We start from the raw sequence: 6,450 nt of genomic DNA, 5'->3' as shown, positions 1-6,450 counted from the left end.
AACGAAGACAATCGCGGTCAAGACTAGTCGCGGGAAAAAAGCACGGCTCGTTCCGCATGCACGGACGATCCGAAATTGGCCGCAATCTTTGCACCGCTTACGGACAATTACCGACCAGATTGCCCTCTCGGCCTCCCCCGGAGTGTCTTGTGCCTCTTCCGCTCTTCCCTTTTCATCCCTGGAAGAAACCGTGCACTTTACAACGAATAAAATACTGGATCGCGTACGATGCTCTGGATAATTGTATATTTCTACACATTTCAAAAACTTTTCACTTTCCAACTAAAACAAGTAATCGAATTTAAATGTTAAAGGAAACTTGAATTAGAATTCGTGAAGTTTGGCGTAGTTTCGTAAAGTTAATAATTGTGCAAAGTCAAAGTTTTAGCAGTAAACGTGACAACGACTTCTCTTGCGTTTTCGTGTGCTTCCATTTTTAACCTATTTTTCGTTAAATTTTACCACCGATACGACGCTTCAGCAAGCAGTTTTAATATTTAAACTTCCCACTAACTGATACAGTTTTCCCAGTTGCGTTACCTCGCGACTTTAGGCGAAGAAGCTCCCAGTTGTTTTCGTAATTCCCATTAAGAATTATGTAATATTAATATCACAATCTTACGACGGCGAACGATTAATCGATGAAATATTGAATGGAAATCGCAGGGTAGAGTGGCTGAAGATATTAATCGAACAAAGGCAAGACCTAATTCGCGCGTTAGTACGACCATAATTGTGAATCTTTCATGCGGACATTGAGAATCAATACTCTCGAGCGTGGAAGAACTATCTCAGGCTCGATCTTCTTGATTAAAATATTAAACGGTACGATCGTTTGGCCTGAATCGCCCCGGTATAATATCTCCGGTGGACGCGCCTCCAACAATAATTATTATAGACCCCGTTTTTCTTTCGCGTCAAACAAAGCTTGGTCATAGGGACCCCTTTAATGGAATCTGCAAATTAGCAAATAGCCTTAGTAGCTCCTTCATTGACGTTCCCTCGGATTCAATGGCTTCGTTTGAACGTTACATCGAGGGAACTCTGACTGCGATACAATCGAACCCTTTGCTTGTAACCAGAGTCGGGCAAATTTTATTTCACAGTGATTAATCGACAAATAATAATTTTAGAATCGTTTCGAACCTTACAATTCCTTTGTAACGGCGCCAAGTAATTTCTACATATTTAAGCGGCGTGTTTGAGACCGCAGTGCATAAATGTGAAATTATTTTCAATTAATTTCCGCCGTATCCGCGGGTAATACGTACTAAAACCTTACCGCGGTTATTTGAAACCGCGGATAATACCGAACGCGATACATGCACTACGCGCATAAATATGGTACAGTTTAATCGGTAAATTACACGCGCCAAGGCATTGCCAAACTAAATAAAGTAATAATAAAGAGTACAGCAAGCTGCATTTTACGTTCACAGCGTAGCTTCGCCGCGTCTCTGGTACGTAAAATACGAAACTAAGGGATTCTGACGTTTTAACTTAATCCACGAGAGACGATGGAGTAACGAAAAAGGACAGTAATCGTACTGTACGGTATCACGTACAGTTCTAGGAGATTACAGAGCAATAAAAATCATAAAATTTTGTTTTATCGGGCCACGGTAAACCGCGAGTAACTGAAACCGCGGATACGGCGATACTACTGCACTCGATATCCGAATGGAATGGTATTGTCGAGCAGATTGTGGTATGCTTAAATAATGTACTTTTCATATAAACGCCATTCGTTCTCAACAAATTTCCTGTCCCGTTAATGTCAAAAGAGTAACAATCTTCATACGCTTTTCGAGAACTTGAAACTCCGGACTCATCTGTTTGTAACATTTTTACCCAGGTCTTGCAACGTCTAATATTTATCATGCTTCGTCCATTCAAGCTCTTTCGCCTTATTTTATCTCCTTAACAATGGTTTGTTAACTACCACGAATCCCGTCCACCGCGAATTTCCGTCGAAATTGTTCCATTTCTGGTTTTATTTACTCGTGCAGTTATGTCGGGGGCCGTGTCTCTTCTATTTCCCTTGCTTAAAACTTTTAATAAACCGATCTTCTGCCTCAATTGTTTTCCAGGTCTTTTTACAGACGAACAATTTCCCGTAGCACCGAACTGCTCCGTGCCATAATCAACACATGGTTTCTAAACTTTTCTTGCAATTTTCCTTATGAAATGTCCTTCCCTTGTCGGCGCAACTTTTTTGTTTATGCTCGTCATACTCTTGCGCGTACTCGAACGAAACTGATTTCTATAGAACGACAGTGGTTCTACGCTGTTATTTGAAATTCTCTCGCGGTGAATCATGATTTTACACGTTTCTAGTAGTTTGAAAGAGACGGAGGACTGTACTAAAGCGACGCGGTCATCGTAAAATGAAAGGCGGAAGCAAGCAAGTAATCGGTTGTTCAGAGAATTTGTTGCATACATTTTTTGACATTTTAACTCGTTAGACGTCCATTCAAGTAATTTCGGAAGATGGATGTAAAATTAATGAACTCCGAACAATCGACGAAAGATAAAAACGAGATTGCATCGATTAAATAATACATGGAACGGAAATGGCGATTGAAATGGTACGTCGTTATTTCTATTACGACCATCGAGCTCTTGTTCCCGCCAGACGTCGCGTAGTTCAAATACTTTAAACCGGACTGTTCTATGTTTGCACATTTTGACCCCATTATTAGAATAGGTAATTAGGCAAGTAATTATTGTCCCCGTCTAGACTTTAGCGACCTACTCTGCCTCTTTGATCGGATTTATGCGCAGCCCCGACCGTTAAATCATCTCTAATTATCGCATAATTAGCTACAGATATTATGCAGATTAATGCGCCTATAGACCGGACTCTCGTTTGCCTCCAAACAAATATTATAAATAGAAAGCGACGCGACGGAACGAACAGAACGGAGAAAGTTTTCGACGCTTTGATGGACGGGAAGAATGCGAGCGCAGGAGAGCGAGATCGAGAGGGAACGTGGAACGATTAATCGTGGAAAAAAAAGGCTAAAAGAATCGCGGAGAATCGGTGAAACAAATTCCTCCGGGGAAAGGGCCGAGAGTCCCTAATCTTCGACGCGACGATCGACGTTGACGGCCTGCGAAGTTTCGCTCGTTCTTCGCGTGACTTCCGGTCGGGAAGGCGTCGTCCGCCGTTCGCGGATCGCCGATCTCGACGATTACGATTCCGCGTCCGGTCTTTTTCCCCGGTCGTAGCCGGCTCTGAAAAGTCTCGCCTCCGCCTGGGCATAGTCATCTTCGGTTGTCGTCGAGATGCTCGCTCGCCCTCAGCACCCGAGGTCTTTAACCTTCGCAAAGAACTCGACTCGCGGAGATACGAAAGAAATAAAACGACGCGCGGCCGTGCACGCTCGCTCGCGACCACGATCCGCAAGGGAAATAAGGAAAAGGAAAGCGCGGAACAAATAGAAACGCGATACAAATATAAATAGAGAGACGCGCGGAGCACCGGGAACAAGGACCTCGGAGAAAGATGGAGGGCGGAATCTAGCGTCGTTGAAAGCGTCTTGGACCTTGTCGCGGGCTCCGATTTCCCTTTTATTTTTCCCCTTTTTTCTCTGTACTTTAGGCTTGGCAAGACGACCGTGGTCGGGACAAAGGCGCGTTTTTCGATCCGTGAGACCCGGGGGTGCCGCGGTGCCGCTCTCCCGTTGATTAATTCGACGCCCGCCGATCGGGTTAATGAAAATATTATCCGCTGGCATATTTGAGCTTGCCACGCGGGACTCGTGAACGTTTATTGGCAGAGACACGCTCGGACGGGGCGTAATTAGGTCCGACTACCGGATACGATGGGTTAACATACGACCTGTGATTATTAAATGGGAATTACCGGCGACCAGGACATTAATGCGGTGCCGAGTATTATCGCGTGACGACCCTGTACGGCTTACACCGTAATTCCGTGTCTCCCGCCGCGCCACTGATTTTACGAACAACAACAACAACGATGACGACGGCCTCTGCCGACGATATTGGTCGGTACGCTCGAAAACGCGCCCGATTCCGATCGATTTCCACCGATACCGACCGCCCCGCCGACCGTCCCGCGTTCTGGACCACCGAAACCTGCTCCGACGAAATTAATTAACGATAAGATTAATTGGTCCAGTTCCGCGCGCACTGCCAGTATCAGTCGCGAGCGAAACGAGCTACGCTCGCGCCGACGACGACCGATCCGCTTCCGGATTCCGATTCGGATTCGGATTCGAATACGGATACGCCCCACCCTCTTCCCCTGTTTTGGCCTTCTCTCGCTTCCGTTTCCGCGCGACGGACTCGTTAAGGGACGCGAAAACAATGTCGCCTCCGTTTCTTCGACGCTGCGAAGAAAACGGTGAAAAGCCGAAGCCGTGTTCTGTCCGTGACACTTTCGCGATCAGAAAATAGAACCGATCGATATCCGTGCTCTGGAAACGCGTAGTCACTGGGGGTCACTTGGGGGGAGCAACCTTTCGATCCAACCCCCGTCGACCAACGCCACGAAATGCCGGCCATTCTCAACCCGTTCTCATCGCGCTTTTTCTCCATTCTTTTTCTCTCGGGTTGATTTTCTTCTTGCTTTTTTTTTATCCCCCACCCCTTACAGCGTTCTAAAGGTACGCTTGCACGTACGATCGATGGCTAACGAATGGGACAGAACTACGAATTTTTCACGATACCGGCGACGTGCAACACCGAACACGTCGGATAAACGGTTTCCGACTTGTTCGTGTAAAATTATGATATTGTACGGACTATATGAATTTATAAATTACAATTCAGTCCTACTCGGGGTTTCTAGTTGCTTCGAAACCTTGTATTTAGGGGTTGAAACCACCCCTCGAGTTCATAAGAAGAGATACAAAAATTCTATCGTATCTATTGTAATATAATTAATCTAGATGTATTTTCTAGGATCCAGAATGGAATTAAAGCTTAGATAGACATGTAAAATTTGAGTATACATGATATATTTTTATATTTCGGGAGAAATGATTGAAGTACGTTCAGTTTTGCTCGTCGTGCATTCGTTATTCCGGAGTCGGTCCATTGAAAAAACATTCCTGCTCGCGGAGATCATCAGCGAAGTGTCCGATGCCGAGCGTTATGAAACGGCGTAGGTTTGTAGAGCAGTCAAAAATAAGAGACGCGAAAACAATGTACACGTGTGTCAGCTGCTTTGGGACACATTCGCGAGAGGGTGGAATGCCTGGCATGCCTTCGTGGTGAGCTAGGTCTAGTCTAGTATGTGCATAGTCATTCTCAACCATCCTGTCATAACTATACCGTGCCGTGAATAATTGATAACAGATTTAATAAACTTCCATCGTTTGGAGTTTTCAAATTTTATAAAATTTCTTTCGCACGGACCGTCTAAACTCGTACAGTCGTCGTTACGATAATTTTGATTATTAAGAGGAATATAATTTTTGATTCTTCGAGATAGTAATCGTGACCCTTTAAGTAATTGTTACCTTAGCGTAAACCGCGAGAATGTGCTATCCTCGTACCAACCAAACAAACGTAAAGTTCCACGGGGCAATGTGCTGGAACCTTTGTTCTATCCTGTATGCGCTGCATGCGAGAAATCAACGGTAACAATATTCGCTGATAGCTTTCCTAGCAACCAGCGACAAACCTGTTGAAGCATCGCAAAACCTCCAGGTACGTACTAATTTAATTGATGGATGGTGCACAAGAAGCGGAAAGTTAAACTGTCCCGAACCAAACGTGTTCCCGCGACGCTTTGCTTCCCGAAGAAATATCTTCGAACTTTAACAATTTACCCTGGCAAACTTGCAAATTAAATACGATATATAGGATCCATTACCTATTATCACGGCTGTTAATAAAAAATGTATAATCAGCGAAGACACAGAGGAAGCCTGTTCGAACACCGAGGCATTCTTCGCATCGTGATCTCGATGAACTGGAGGGATAAAAAGAAGATCGATAGCGAGATTTCTCGAAGGAGTTTCGCCCTCTTGGAGACTTGTAAGACTATATACCCTGGCAATTGGACAACACGATTACCTATAGTACTACGTACGCTTCCCAGAAACGAAATATAAGGACAAAACTTGCTCGTGATTAGGAACTATGCCAGATTTTTTCCACTGGAAACTGTGCCGCAAGATTCAGTAATTAAAAAGTTTCTTCCGAACTGTGTCGGGAACTTAAAAAGATTAAGAACCATTAGTCTAGAAAAACACACGGACTACTGATCGTAGAACGTCGGACACGACTCGATCGGTGTACAGTATGAAATTTCTTGCAAAGTGTCGCAAAGTTAATCACACCCACCCCCCACGCTTCCGGTGCTTTTAGCTCGATGTTGGTCGGGAGAGCTGTAATAAACATCGTTAATAATAGTTTGCTTGATAAATTATGGTACACCTTCGAGTATCCGATTGGGTGTTTGCGTTATTGTAT

This window comes from Colletes latitarsis, chromosome 9 (assembly GCF_051014445.1).
Source record: "Colletes latitarsis isolate SP2378_abdomen chromosome 9, iyColLati1, whole genome shotgun sequence".
Classification (NCBI taxonomy): Eukaryota; Metazoa; Arthropoda; class Insecta; order Hymenoptera; family Colletidae; genus Colletes; species Colletes latitarsis.
Note: the sequence above shows the minus strand (reverse complement) of the source record.